This window comes from Miniopterus schreibersii (assembly GCF_964146895.1).
Source record: "Miniopterus schreibersii genome assembly, chromosome: 2".
Lineage (NCBI taxonomy): Eukaryota > Metazoa > Chordata > Mammalia > Chiroptera > Miniopteridae > Miniopterus > Miniopterus schreibersii.
Genome location: NC_138102.1, coordinates 42108174 through 42125227, shown reverse-complemented (window position 1 = coordinate 42125227; position 17054 = coordinate 42108174).

The window sequence follows — 17054 nt, the reverse complement described above, 5'->3', positions numbered from 1 at the left end:
TATGTCAATTGAATTATTAGACCAGCCAAAAAACCTAGAAGGAAAGAAGGGAAATTTTTTTCTGCCCTACAATGGCATTAGTTGAATACAAAAAAACAGTATTTGTAAATTTAGACAGTATCTAATAATGTGTGCTATCAAGTCAAACACCTACTCCATCATCAATTGGTGCTTTTTACTTTTACATTTGAGCAGTAGAAGTTGGAATGTGGCAAAATATCACATCTACCATCATTGAACAGGAGTATTCATCAGATTGCATTTGGGAGAGACATTTTCTTGCTTTACCCTTTTAACTTTTGGAAGATGTGGCATTATATAATTTTGACCTTCATTCTATCATTTGGATGATAGAATCAAAGATTATAACAATTTCCAATGCCATATTTTCGTGTTATTCTTGAAAAGAAAATCTTCAGATATTCTAGCTCCTGTCTTCCTAACCCCAAAAATAAAAAACCCAGAGTTTATTTTGAAAATGACATAAAATACAAACTCTTGTCACATAATTTTTACATTAAACATCACAGGTATGATATATTCACAATGTTTTGAGATCTAGTTGGTAAATGAATAAAATAGAGTAATTCATATAAAACATGCAATTTCAGATAGACTTTCATTTTTGGTGTAATTGACCATCATTTAGGATAAGTTCACAACCAGGTTTATAGAAATTTTTCTTAATTCAAGTGTTCAAATCATTGAGATTGTCTAATTTCATGAGGCTCACAGATTTACATTCCCTAAACTCATTTGGTAACTTATGCTATATTAATTTTATAAAACTCCCTTTGGTATAATTTGGTTTACATGTATGATTTGTTCGTTGATTCTTTTACATAATTCCAGAGATTCAGTTCCACTTTATCTTTTCCCTCCTCCCTTATCTTAAGCTAATCACCCTTTAATTTTTTTTAATTAAATCTTTTCAAAAATTTTAAAGCTTTAAGCTTTCTTTGTACATCAACCAAGTTTTACCTGTAATTTCTACCAAAAAAAAAAAAAAATCACAAAAACAAAATAAATTTACTTCATTTTATGGAATAATGCTATAATCAAGATTCAGGCATATTATATTTTAGTCTTCACAGCTACCATAGCTATGGATTTATTTGAGAGCCATCTGGTTCTTTACATAAAATTGTAGCGAGGTATTGTAGAAAACTAATCTGTGAATCAATGCTTTTCTGCAGTTTAGGATTTCAATTCAGAAGTACTAGATAGCCCTCAGGCTTTCAGCATGATTACATTTATCTACGTTTAAAGTACAAAGGAATCAACATACTGGAAAGTAATTGCTCTGTTGCCATAGGGAAAGAGATTAGGAAATCTGTGAGTTTAAGGAAGAACCTGCCTTTGTAGTAATCCCTTTTATTATCTACTTTAAGCCACAAATGATTCTATCCCTAACCTAATATATAATTATTTCATGAACTGTAAGGTCAGAGGACTTTAGCAAGATTCTTAAGAAATACAAGTCTTAGAAACTTTCTATATTCCTAAAGTCACATTATTCCTTTTAAAAGTTTGTATTTGACAGCACTGAATGCAAGCAGATGCTAATGCACACAGCAGGGGAAACAATTACTAAAACCATTCATTTACTAGGTGATCTCGAAGGCCTCTTCTAACTTGAAAATTCTATGTCTATGTCTAAATTAGAGTCCTTTTTATTTGAATTGACAAAGCTAATCATATGTTTTAATTAAGATATGTTCCCTCATTAAATGACTGTGTGTGAGATCAGGGAATTATGTTAATAGGAACCCAAAATTTGTCTGGGAAACCAGGGTCATGGAGCAGGCAGAATTTAGACAAGTGATGAGATCTCACAAAACAAGTTTGCTGCCAGAGCCTGAGCTAAGGCCTTTGTCAATTGAGCAAAGGGAATAGACAAATTTACAGACAAGTTCAGATGGGAACAAGAATCAGCCGAGGTAAACATGGTGTAAATAGATAAGACCAACTTAGGTTTCATGAAAAGGAAGACAAAGCAAGCTCTGAGGCTGTGAAACTAATCTTATTTTTTGTATTTGGTCTCTCAGATTTTTCCACTTTGCTTTTGCTTCTAAGATGAGCTCCCTTAAGCATTGTTTTATTCTAGACTATGAAAGTAATTTTGGATCCATTATGTCATTCCATAAATTCTTGATAATCATGTAAGGAAATAATTATAGGTAATATGAACAAATTATGAGCACATCATGCAAGCTGGGTTTGGGGGTACAGTGGTTGTTAAAATTCCCTGTGGATCAATGATGCAGTTGCTAATAATTTAGTGACTTTCCTGTCTCCCTTATTATCATTTTCTACTTCTAGGACACAGACCTCCACTCTGGGGCCAAGATAGAGTCCCAACAATTAGGTTTGGGGCCAGAAACAAAAAGAAAATAATTAGCTTTAATAAGTAAATAATGAATTTTATTCACCCTCTCAGGAATGTCATATTTTCTCCTTACCTATATAAGCCCACCATTTCTCAAATCCCACTTCTAATACAAAAAGCTTCAGTGACCATTCCTGATCAAAATAGCTGCCTCCAACCCTGCATTGTGTGGGGGCAGAAAATAATTTTTCTCCTACCTTTCTAAATTCTTCTTGTGAATATTATGCTAAGTAAAAATATGTCAGTCAGAAAAAGCTAATAACCACATGCTTTCACTCATATGTGGAATATAAAACTGAAACTTGTGGACACAAACCAGAGGTGATTACCAGAGGGAAGGGGATGGGGGATGGGGGATAGGGGAGTGAAGGGGGTCTAATATATGGTGACAGAAGATGATTTGACTTCAGGTGGTTGGCACACAGTACAATATTTAAATCTTGTATAGTAGAAATCTATACCTGAAACCTATATGACCCTATTACTGAAAGTTACCCCAATAAATTATTTTTTAAAAAGAATATGTGTGTGTGTGTGTGTGTGTGTGTGTGTGTGTGTGTGTGTGTATACACACAATTAACATGAGACAGAAGAAGAGAGGGTGCTTGGGGAAGTAAGGAAAGGATCACCATGCTTTCTGAGGCAATGGCTTCAAAAGAAATTTAAAAGGTAAAATTGAAGGGATAGAAAAGACATGGAAAAATGAGAAAATATGAAGAGTGGTGTGAGTCTCAGGTTTCTGGTTCTGATGGCAACAGGGATGCTGAACCCATGATCATAAAAGTATAGAGGAATGTAGATCTTATTTTGTTGTGTGTGATGAATTCATTTTGGGATATTTCAAATTTAACATACCTATGTGTATTCCCAGCCTTCTTTGCTGGAGCAACATGTATGTAATTCTCTATCACTCCCACTGGTTTATATCTCAAAACTAATAATTAATAATTAATAATTAAACTCAAAATTAATAATATAAACCTGGATTCATGAGATGTCTTCAAACCTTCTATTTCAAATCTCCAATGTTCTCAGTCTTAGCAAAGGGCACCATCACCAACCTGAATGCAAGGACTTCTTTCTCTTTACTCTCTCCCCTCATCTTCATATGCATGCAATCACCAAATCCACATTTATAATACAACAGAATATAGTTATTTTTCCTGTCCCCAATTTTAATTCCTCATTATTTCTCATCTAATAATGCCACATTGCTACATAAGTAGGTGTTAATGGAAAGAAAGGGGAATTTTCTCCCCCACCCCATTAAAAAATTTCTTGCTTAAACCTACTTCACAAATCAACTCCTTACTTACACTTAGAACTCAGCTAAAAATTGCTTTTACTGGGAGAACTTTTCTAACTTCAAAGCTAGGGTAGGTCACTCATTATACGTTCCCATGGCACCTTTTTCTAACATTTAACACCTCTATAATTATTTGCTCAGTGTCTATCTTTTAAACTAAATTGTAGATACTGTAAAGACATACTCAGGAAAAAAATGTCTGGAGCAAGCATTAATGGCAGCTGTGGGACACTTACACCATGGAATACTCCTGGCCATAAAAAAGAAGTAACTGTTACCTTTGTGACAGCATGAATGAACCTGAGATTATTATACTAAACAAAATAAGCCAGTCAGGGAAAGACAAATACCATATGACCTCACTTATATGTGGAATCTAATGAACCAAAATAAACTTACCAACAAAATAAAACCAGAGGCATGGATACATGGAACAGACTGGCAGTGGTCAGAGAGGAGGGGGAAGAGAAGGGTTGGATGAAAGAAGGTGAAGGGATTAGCCAAAGAACATATCTGCATAACCCATAGACACAGACAACAGTGTGGTGATGGCCAGAGGGAAGGGAGGCCAAAGGGAAGTGACTGGGTGGAGGTGGGCAAAGGCGGAGGGGAAATGGAAACATTTGTAAAAGTGCCAACAATAAAATCAAGTTAAAAAAAATACTTAATGCTAGGGATGTTGCAGTAAAAAGAAGAAAGAAGGAGAAGGACAAGGACAAGAAGAACAAGAACAAGAACAAGAACAAGAACAAGAACAAGAACAAGAACAAGAACAAGAACAAGAACAAGAACAAGAACAAGAACAAGAACAAGAACAAGAACAAGTGGAGGAGGAGGAAGAGGAAAGGGAGGGGGAAGGGGAAGAAAGAGAAGAAGGAGAAAAAGAAGAAGAGACCACAGACTCTGTGTCTATCTTTTGTATCTGTTTCCCCAGTGCCTGGAATAGCAGAGGTTCAATAATTCATTAAATACCGAATGACAAGAGGTTAAGCAAGATGACAATTGAAAGCCTGCTCCAAGATGGGCCATTATGGCATGTAAATTAGTTTGAGCCGAAGGCACTTGAGATCCTGAGAAACTTTTATCTTGTCCTTAAGAATTTAAATTTGGGTTCTTGCCCATTATAAGGGTTATCATCAGAAATAACTTTTTATGACCTATCTATATGGCAAGGAGAACTTCAATTACTGAACATATGCTTTTACCATTCTGTGAATGACCCTCCTCCTCTCTGAAGCTTCAGTCATCTTACCTCATTCCTTAGCTCAGGATGCCATGCATACCTCATTTTACCTTTCTGTCTCTGAACCTCTCCTGTATCTGTCTGTGGCTCTTGTACAATGCATATAATTACATTTGGTTATTTCCTCATGTTTATGTCTTTTGTCAATTTAACTATTAGACCAGCTGAAAAAATCCTAAAAGAATAATTTTTTTTCTCCCCCACAAACACCAAATAGAATGCAACTGCTTTTATAGCATGAAAATTATTGGTGATTTACGCAAAAGCAATTTCAGTGTGAGAGTTGCACCAAGAGGCATAAAAGGTGAATAAAAGAAAAATAAGTTGAACAGTTCAAATATATTTCCAGAAAGTGACTGACATTTTAGATGAGTTGGAAGAAGAAATTGTAAAAATTGATTAAAATGAAAGTAACCTCTGCTCATTGACAGTTACCCCCTGACTTGAATAACTGAGAGCTGGCAGGCTTGCAACCTTGTAAACAATGAGATCAGCAAGAAGTACTGCAATAATGTTCTGTTAAGTTTCTTTGAAAATGCCAAATATCAAACTCAGATTTTTCTGATTCCCAGCTGGAGCAAAATTAGAATTACAAAATCATTACTTACAATCATAATGCATTTGATAGTGTTCAAATAATTTTTCATAGTCCAAAAAAACGCTGTGAAACCCTAAGTGTCAGACATAGACATAAAATAGTCATATTCAGATAAAAAATTGCAAGGGCTTTAACCCCCCAAAAGACACAAAGCAATCTGGCAGCCTCCCAGACAGCAAATACAACAGAGAAACTTCCAGAGGTTAAGTCTGACTTGCTTTTCTCCCTTGGGTACCTCATATTCAAGGTGGCCCCAAGATTTCCCGAATGTAATCCCGTCATAGGAGTCAAGAGAATAGCAAAAAGATATAATTGATATTTCTTTTGAGTTAAAATTCTTCCAAGGAAGAAATCTTAAAAGTAGTTTGTACAATAAATACGGTTCTGCCTTATTAAAAAGAGTTTTTTTGCCTTGGCCAGTGTGGCTCAGTTGGTTGAGCATTGTCCCTTGCACCAAAAGGTGGAAAGTTTGATTCCTGGTCAGGACACATGCCCAGGCTTCAGGTTTGCAACTAGGGAGGCAACAGATCAATGTTTCTCTCTCACTTTGATGTTTCTTTCTCTCTATTTCTCTGTTCCTCTCTCTCTAAAGTCAATAAAAACATATTTTAAAAATTTCTTTGTAGATCTTGTTCTTTCCCAAGTGAATTTTAATGTATAACTATTGCCCTTTTACTCCAACAAAATAGTGTTGAATGTAGATTAGCATCAGTAAATGTAGAATAAAATATTAAGGGATTTCTATTTGATTCAACAGTCACTATCTCAAAGGGAGAATTCAAATGCAACAAATTACTAAGTATATTGGAAAGAGAATACCAGCTTTGCTCAGTAGGAGTCAATGATGCTAAGGTTTCTGCATAATGAAAATTTAACGATTAATCAGGTGAAGGGGAAACAAGATGGAAGCGTAGGTAACAGCTGCACCCGCCGCCTCCCGCACCCACATCAAAATTACAACTAAAACACAGAACCACCGTCACTCAGGGCCTCCTGAGATCTGGCTGCACAGAAGCCCCACAACCAGGGAGCTGAAGGAGCAACAAGACCGGGAGGAGGGGCGGAGACGCGGGCGGATCGGGGCTGAATCACAGAGACGCGGCCGAGGGCCCACACCCGGTGCCGAGGGTTAAACCCAGGAGGAAATCTTGGCGGTGGGGGTTTCCCAGAGGAACGAGGGGTCCCAGCCCCACAGCAGGCCCCAGCCCAGGGCCCCAGGGCAGGGAAGAGATGTTCCCACAACTCTGGGCTGTGAAACCAGCGGGACTGTCCCTGAGGGTCGCGGAGGCTGCGGGAGCCCCAGCAGCTCCTCCTAAAGGGCCCAGCACGGACTCACTCGGACGCTCCCTCTGAGCCCAGCGCCGGGCAGCAGCCTGAAAGGACCTGGGACACTCGGGGAGGAACTAACCTGCCTGAGATCCGGGCGAGAGGTGGAGGGGCGGCTTCCTCCCAGGCAGAAGGGCTGGCGGAGGCCATGGCTCCTTTGGCGAGTCCTCCCCGCACACAGCCGGCAGGCAGGCGCCATATTTGAGTCCCAGCACCTGACTCACACCTTTGGCCCCGCCCCGTGATTCCCGGAGGCCCCGCCCCTCCCCACCTGCAGCTCATCCAGGCTATTTCCAGGGGCTTTTCTGTGCAAGTGGCCTCTCGAGCCTCATGCTTAGGACTTTCCTACAATCTCTCAAACAAGCAGCAGTGGGCCCCAAACGGCTTGATAAGTGGCCCCAGGCCTGGCACTAGCAGCAGCTGCATTGGCTCATAGCTTGGCCTCTCCTGGGCTCCTCCCAGACCAGCACAAGTAGCAGCCAACTACGGTTTGCTGTGTGGCTCATGCTGGGTGGCCCTGGGCAAGGCACTGGCACAGGCTGACTTTGCACCTCCCAGGAGGCCCCAGAGACAGGGGACCTGGTGGTCAGACTTGACCATGCTGTATTACAACCCTACCACATCCACCAGTGACACACTCAAGGGGTGCACTTGGTGAACACCAAAGCTCCACTGAAGTAAATCCTGCCCCATGGGGTGTCTCCAGCACAGGAGATCTCTGGCTGTAGTTGCACCTGGTCCTCACAGCTGATTGGCCTGGGGGTCAGTTCCTCCCAACAGCAACCAAGGCTCAACTACAACAGGACAGTGCACACAGCCCACACAGGGGAGCACCTGGAATGCCCAGCTCAGGGGACCCTACAGGACACCTACTACACAAAACCACTCTACAAATTCCAGGAGACATAGTAGCTCTGCCTAATACATAGAAACAAACACCTGGAAGCAGCCAAAATGTGGAGGCAAAGAAACATGTCACAAAGGAAAGAATAGAAGAAATCTCTAGAAGAGGATCTAAATTAAATAGATCCAAGCAAGATAACAGATACAGAGTTCAGAATAATGGATATAAGGATGCTCAAGGATATTAGTAAGAGTATGATGAAAATAATTGAGAAAAATCAATGACATAATAAAGTACCAATTTGAAATGAAGGCTACACATAATGAAATGAAGAATAATTTACAGGGAATCAACAGTAGAGTGGAGGACACTGAGAATTAAATCAACAATTTGGAACATGAAGAAACAAAAAACACCCAACCAGAAGAGCAAAAAGAAAAAAGAATCCAGAAATATGGAAATAGTATAAGGAGCCTCCGGGACATCTTTAAGAGGCCCAACATTCGTATTATTGGGATGCTAGAAGGAGAGAAAAGAGACCAAGAAATTGAAAACCTATTTGAAAAAATAATGACAGAAAACTTCTCCTACCTGGGGAAAGAAATAGACTTACAAGTCCAGGAAGCACAGAGGGTCCCAAACAAGAGGAACCCAAAGAGGCTCACAGCAAGACACATCATCATGAAAATGCCAAAGGTTAAAGACAAAGAGAGAATCTTAAAAGCAGCAAGAGAAAAGCAATTAATTACCTACAAGGGAGCCCCCATACGACTGTCAGCTGATTTCTCAACAGAAACCTTGAGGGCCAGAAGGGAGTGGCAAGAAATATTTAAACTGATGAAAAACGTGGAACTAAAACCAAGATTACTCTACCCAGCAAAGCTGTCATTTAGAATTGAAGGTCAGATAAAGAGCTTCTCAGACAAGGAAAAGCTAAAGGAGTTCATCACCACCAGACCAGCACTACAGGAACAGTTGAAGGGTCTTCTTTAACAAGAAGCTAATGAACAAAAGAATCTGACAAACCAAATAGATCCAGAGACATTGATGCATGCAACAGATGATCATGTTTCAGAGGGAAGAGGGAAGGGGGGTGGAGGGTGGGAAGAGATTAATCAAAGAAGTTATATGCATATAAGCATAACCCATGGACACAGAGAATGATGGGGTGAAGGCCTGGGGAGGGGGTGGGAGTGAGGTGGAAGGGGTCAATTGGGGGGGGGGGAATGGGACATCTGTAATACTTTCAACAATAAAGATAAATTTTAAAAAATCAGGTGAAAAAAATGTTCCTATTATATGGAATACTATGCAGCTATTAAAAAGAAGGATCTCTTATCTTTTGGCACAGCATGGAGGGACCTTGAGAGTATTATGCTAAGTGAAATAAGCCAGGCAGAGAAAGACAAATATCACATGATCTCACTTTCATGTGGAATCTAATGAACAAAATAAACTGGCAAACAAAATAGACCCAGAGACCATGAAGCATGCAATAGACTGACGTATTTCAGAGGGAAAGGGTGGGGTGGGGGGAGATATTAACTAAAGAACTTATGTGCATATATTCATAACCCATGGACACAGACAAGAATATTGTAAAAGCCTGGGAAGAGGGCAGGAGGAGGGGGGGGAAAAGGGGGCATCTGTAAAACTCTCAAAAATAAAGATTAATTAAAAAAAAAAAGTTTGCTTTATTGTATCTACCAGTTATCTTTATAATTTGTTCCATTAAGATGTTTTTATTTTAATATACAAATGCAGATTAATACCTATTTTCTTCAGTATAGTATTTGTTAAAACCAACATACTCGATTCTTTAGAGGTTTAGGCCACGAAAAATTGTTCTTATTGGAAATTATGAGAATAATTTCACTAACTATAAGGATCCTTAACCTAAAAAGTGGGCAGTATGTGATTCTGTGTATACTTATCATATGAAATAACTTTGGGAGATATTAAAAAAGAGACAAAAGGCCCAAAATGGAATCACTTGAGCTAATCTCCAGATCAGCAAAACAATCCTCGATACCTAACCTAACTGCAGTTTTAGCCTCTCCCAGGAATGTAACCATTAACCAGTCAATCTGGAATTACCTGGTCAGTGCTAGTGAGGTAATCTGCCTGATAGACCCCCTTTTTCCCCCCCAGAAAAGTGACCTTGTCTGAAACAATCGACTGTTTCCTAGAAATCACCTTTTCCCACCCACTTCTGTCTATAAAAGCCTTTCATTTTGTGCAGCTCTTGGGAGCTCCTTTCTATTTGCTAAATGGGATGCTGCCTGATTCATGAATCATTGAATAAAGCCAATTTGATCTTTAAATTTACTTAGTTGAATTTTGGTTTTAACAGCCCAATTTGCCAACCTGTAGATAAAACGAGTTCTTAGAAAAATTCTTTAGAGAACTTTTCTAGGAATGGAAGGATTTTGACCCCTATGTAGAGTTTTGAAAATTAGTCTCTGGGTTCTTTATATCTGGTACAGAACTATTTTGTTAGGGAAAATATGCTGAGTGCAAGAAAAAATGTTACTGTGAAGATGCATCTAGAATAGACATATAGGTATCATCCCAAACCTATAGGGCTGTGCTCTAGTGTGTCATCTGCTTTCTCTCTCTCCTGGCACACCTGATTGTGACTACCCATTTCTCTCTACCATCAACATTCGTTTGCTTAAGAAAAATTTCTTTTCTGCATAACTTTGACATAAAAACATTCCATTGTGTATTTTTAATCCTCTATCTCATGACCATTCATCTGATCACCTTATATAATTTATTCTCTTAGATTTAATTAGTTCAAATTTCATTGAGAATAATTTGTTTGTTAATCTTTTATTTAAAAAACACTTGACCAGGCTTGGGATTCATTGTCCTTGGGTAAAGTATCTGCTTTGGATTAGTCAGCTAAATCTAAGGTGATGTAGGGCAATATATGGTAAGAAATGTGGCCACCAAGTGAATGGTGCATAAGATAGATTAGCATGATTTTAGGGATAGGCATCTGAATAAACTTATCTCTCCTAAGAAGAGGAAATGGAATCATCAGATGCTGTCAGTTAAATGAATTTCATACATTTTTATTTGGATGAAATAAATGGCAATAGTAAAAAAATAACACAAATGCTTTGAATGAATAGTTTCTATAATAAAAGAGCTCTATATTGTTTTTTACTGTAATCAATTTTAAAACCTTTGAAATTTATATTCTGTATGTAAAAATTTTAAGTATGTTACTTGAGTAACTCCATTTTACTTCATTATTATGAAATAATGATCATTTTATTAAAATGTTTTTAATACTTAATAATCACAAAATGGATGATAAGGTTATTTTGGTATGGATCAAATAAAATACAAATCCTTAATAAAAGCATTTTTAGATGTCACAAATGACACTTTAAGAAATATATAACCATAAGCAGATGTCATAATGATTTTTCTACAACAAAATGTATTGTTAATGAAATAATGTATCAATTTCTAAAATGCATTTCTTCCAACATGTTCTTTAACTGAAGATCACTTCAATATTAATCTGAACTTTCAACATATTGTTTTACATACAGCCTTTTATTACTCTAATTACTATGCTACACATATTTTTCCAAACTGACATTCCAATGTACTGTACATTTTTGTAATATTTTCAAATAACCATTTTCCTTCTCACCTTTTCCTTTTACCTCAACACCTTTACAGTGGTGTTTTCTCAAAGCTGTTCTCAAGCTCAAATAAATATAAAGGTATAAAAAATTGTTTTAATTCATTATAAAATGGTGTATAAAATTTTGTATAACTAAATGTAGACATATACAGAAAAGTTAGATGCAGTAGGTGAAAATAATTGAAGAACAAAATAAATTGTTCTGATCAAGGCATCTATTATTTCACACTATAGATTACTATAATTTACTTGTAAAATGCATGGTGTTTTTGCAATATTAATATGTCTTTCATCATCTCTAAATATTTTTTTATTCCCTTTGGAATTGAAAATCTCCAGTAAAGGGCAAATGAGTTGATGGATCATAAATAATATCTGAACACTACACTGTAATAACATATTAAAATATAATTTTATTTTAAATCTGCTTCATGAAAATAAAGCAACATATAGGATATGTAGTATTAATTAATTCAGAAAACAAAATAGTTCACCTGTAGCACCTAAGACTTAAAATTTAAACTATAAAAATCACTTTGAAATTACTAACTTTAAATTTTTCTACCTATTTTTAGTAAAGGTGGCTATTATCCAGCATTGAGAACCTTGCAGAAACTCTTTTAGATTTATAATGAAACAATTATTTCCAAGAGCACGTGCTTTACAAAATATACATAGGGTGCTTTAAAAATATGTGTCATACTTTTAAAGGACCCAGCTAATCTTCTGAATCATTCCAATTTCAATATATGCACTACAAAACAAACATGATTTTTAAATAATTGTTTTCTTATTAGTTTCAACTACCATTAGAAATTTAATTTTTATAATACAATATATACAGTTTTAAAGGTAACAAAATCATTTAAATCAATATTAACATGATATTTATCATTTATATCAATATTGATATGATAAATGTTTATTGTTTAAGCCAGACAGTCTATGGTATTTTGGTATAGCAGCCTGAACTAAGATAGGTTTTGGTACTGAGAAGCAGGGCACCACTATAACAAAAACCTATACATAAATGTGGAAGTGGCTTTAGAAATGTGTAATGGTTAGAGGGTGGCAGAGTTTTGAGGTACATGTTACAAAAAGTGTAAGAACTGTTAAAAGTGATCCTGGTGAGAGCTCAGCAACAAAAGGAAACTTGCAGAAAAACTTTCATCTTCTTAGCAAATATGTGAGTAATCATTCACAGAACGTTGGTAAAAATTTGGATGATAAAGGCCATGCTAAGGAGGTCTCAGGCATAAATGAAGAACATGTTATTCTACACTGGAGAAAGGTGATTGTTATTATAAAGGGACAAAGAACCTGGCTGAATTGTGTTCATGTTCTAGTGTTTTGTGGAAGGTACAACTTGGGAGTGATAAAGTTGGATATTGGAGATTTCTAAATGAAGTGGTGGAGTGGCTTATTTTCTCCTGACTGTTTATAAAGGCAAGGGAGAAATACATTGAAGAAGAAATTGTTAAGCAGTAAGTAGAAGGGAAACTAAAACTTAAAATGTCTCAACCTATTCATATTGCAAAAAAATGAGAAAACATGTTCCAAAGAGAAGACTGAGGGTGTGACTGACCAGCCGTTTTGATAAGGAGATTAGAGATCCATGGACCTAATCAGCCACCGAATAGAAGCCAGGAAGAGAGATGAGATTAGACCACCAGAAATACTGCCAGCTGGGCCTAAAGAGAACAGAGGAAGTGGGGTAGAAGGAGGGAAGGCTGTTGGAAGGACTTTTTTGATTCTTTAGGACACAAAAACAAAGTTTTTTTCTGCTGTAAATGTGTGCTATTCTTCAAGAAAAGAGAATGGCCCTGCAGGTGATTCAGATACCTTTAGGGCCACAACCAGAAGCCAATGGGCCTGAGAATGAAGCATGCAAATGGAGCCACCTGTAGTCATGGGTTTGCAACCCCTGCCCAGCCAAATATTATCATTTATATCATAATATTGATATGATATTATTTTCCTAGCAAAATCTATTTTTTCACCTTTTTACATAGAACTACAGAATTAAGACTTTCTCTGTAAATATTAAATATTACTAAATGCTTTATATTATTGTGAATAGAGGGAGTACTCTAGTGGAATAAAAACTTGGCAGAGAATGAAATTATTTTTATTCTAGTCCTATCTTTATCATTAATTATCTATGTGATTTTCAGCTGGGCCCTGTCATTCTCTCTGCCTTACAATTTTTATGAGGACAATAATACTTAATTTCCATATTTCCTAGGGTTATTGTGAGCAAAATAACTCTGGTAATACAGTAATTTGGAAATGTAGTGAATGATAAAATATAAGATCTATTATTGCTGGTGTAATTTCAGCAGTTAAAATAAATTTGATTATTTGAGTAATGATAGTCGTACTTAAAAATAGCTGCTTCTCTGCTGGATATGCAATTAAATTTGTTGTGAGTGTATGAATGTTTTTGCTTTTTTGGTATTTCGTGTTTGTTTAATATCTTTAAAATATTTAGAGCAGAAAATGTTTTTGAATTAGGTAAGAAGTTAAGTTCCAAAGGTAAAGGTGTTTAGCCTCAGGAAAACCTACTTATAGTTGTTTATCTCCTACAACTAGTGTCACTTAAGGTGTAAAGAATGAGTTGTGAGTTGGATTTTACATTAATCATGAAAACATCACCTTGACATTTAAAGGGAAAGAAAACATTTTATGGGATTGCAAATGAGCACTTGATATTGAAATGTCTCCTTGAAGGAAAAAACAAAATGTTCTTCTTTCGTCTTTTAAAGATGACAACTTTTCTCTGCATAGTAACATGTCAGAGTGTCCTATATAGATTTGGGGTGAAGAAACCAGCTCTAGATTCTTCCCAGATGTGATGGGCCTGGCAAGCACCTTCCCATGTCACTCAGGCCTTACTGGGCATGTGTCTAAACTGCCTTTGTCCAGTTCTCTTCCCCCATCTATGAGCAGGGGACAGACATGGAGAGTGTTAAATGCAGCTTTTTGGCAAAGCTGTATAAATGGCATGCCTATATTGTCTGCTCTCCCCTTTACTTTTTTCCTGTTAAATAATAACCAGGTTATTACAACGGCATCAAAGAGAGGTATTGAAAGAAGTCTGGAAACCATATGCGTGAGTATAGACTGGATATCTCATTACTCCAGTGTACCTTGTTTCAGATCTGTGTAAGGACCTACAAAATATGCAGGCTCATAACACATATCTCCTAGCATTTTTCAGAGTATTAGATGAAATAATGTAAGATATTTACAAAACTTTCTGTTATATAGTAAGACATTAAAATAAAATTAACTACTATTATTAGTCATTCATTGACCAAAGTTTGAGAAAGCAATTAGAATTTATTATCCGAAATTATAAAATTCAGTGGTATCTTACTGTTCCTGAGGCTTTGGGCATTAAATACTCTAGCTACGAATGAACAAGAAATAAGAAATATATGGGGGAAAGCAAACCAGCAGAATGTATAAACCTATTACCCTGATTCACTTCCCCAGGCCATAATTTCCTATGTAGAGAAAATAGCATCCTTATAAGGTTTTTGTAAGCATCGCAAAGGAAAATAATGCATTCAAATTTCCTAGCACAATGCACTGAGTAACGTTAAATGCACTGACTTACAGAGGCATCGTTTCTCATGAACTCAGAGGAGAGGAACAGATACAGGAAAATGTTTATCAAGAATAAAATACAACAATGACTGATTGCATAGTTATTTCCAAAAGTACTGGCCTGAGTAAATTAGCATCAAATAAAAATACTGAGTCATCACCTTTCTCACTTAATGATAACTTACACCAACATACTACAATTTACTTCATAAATTTCTATTATACTAATTATCTGAGGTAATCCTCAAAACCTGTAAGATAAATATTATCTTTCTTTCATGAGAAGTTACAAGTCCTGCGGAGGTGACACACCGCTAAGTGTCAGAGCTAGAATGAAAACCCATGAATTCTGATTCAAAATATCTGGGCTCCTCCACCAATCCAGAACTTTTTCATATGTTCAAATAGAGCAAGCTTGTTCTAACCCTTCCCAGCTTTTCTAATTAGGACTCCCCTGAGCCCTCTCTCTTATCCGGGTTCTTTCTGGAACATTTTGCCCCTTCTCTTTCTCTAATTAGATTTGAAACAATGCTTTCATGCATTTTTTTCACTGAGTCTGAGCCTCTGCAAAGACTGAAAGAAAGGTGACAGTATGTTGTGGGAATGGGAGGTATGAGCACGTAAGAGGGAAATAAATGGAATTTAAATGTGTATGTCAGTCAAGAAATGGGAAGGAAAGAACTAAGAAAATGGTTTTCATTTATCTTCCTTTTAATCAAAGCCTGCATTTGAAGAGATGGGGTCCATTCCTCAAGTCAGAAGACTAAGGGCTCTGTAATCACCAGATATTAACCTATTGTAAAACAGACTCTACTGTCCACATTGTCGGTAAAATGGGAAGAATTCATCTTTTAAAGACACATTTTTAGTTTTCCTTCTGGATAGATGAAATTTTATGCCTGGTTACTCTAATATTAATTTGATCAGGTCTCATATTTTAACAGCTGATAGCTCAATTGATGTTTCTTTCTTTTCATATTTAACCCATTGTAATTAATAATTATTCAAAGTGTGTATACATTTTTTGGGACACCCTCTATACACACACACACACACACACACACACCACAATTTCTTTATTCATCCGTTCATCTATGGACACATAAGTTGTTTGCATATATCAACTATTATAAATAATGCTGCCATGAACATGGGGATGCATATATCTTTTCAGGTTAGTGTTTTCATTTCCTTCAGATAAATATCCAGGAGTAGAATTGTTAAGTTGTATGGTAGTTCTATTTTGAATTTTGTGAGAAACCTCCATACTGTTTTCCACAGTGGTTGCACCAATTTGCATTCCTACCCACAGTGCACAAGGGTTTCCTTTTCTCCACATCATCACTAATACTTGTTATCCTTGTCTTTGATAATAACCATTCTAACGGGTTTGAGATGACATCTCATTGTCGTTTTGATTTGCATTACCCTAATGATTAGTGATATTGAGCATCTGTTGGCCTTCTGTATGTCTTCTATGGAAAATGTCTATTCAGATAGTCTGCCCATTTTTAAATCAGATTCTTTGGGGTTTTTTTTTTCTTTTAAAATATATCTTTATTGATTTCAGAGAGAGGAAGGGAGAGGAAGAGAGAGAGATAGAAACATCAATGATGAGAGAGTCATTGATCAGCTGCCTTCTGCACGTCCCCCACGGGGGATCGAGCTCACAACTGGGGCATGTGCCCTGACTGGGAATAGAACCTCAGTCTCCTGTATCATAGGTCAATGCTCAACCACTGAGCCACACCAACCGGGCAGATTCTTTGATTTTTTGCTATTGATTGTATGAGTTCTTTATATATTTGACCCTTTATTAGATATATGATGTGCAAATACTTTTTCCCATTCAGTAAGTTGCCTTTTTATTTTGCTAGTGGTTTTCTTTGCTGTACAGAAGTGTTTCAGTTTGATGTTGTCTCATTTATTTTTTTTTATTTTTGTTTCTTTTACTTTTGATGTCAGATTCAAGAAATTATCAAGATCTATCTTAAGGAGATTACTACCTATGTTTTCTTCTAGAAGTTTTATGATACCAAGTTTTATGTTCAGGTCTTCCATCTATTTTG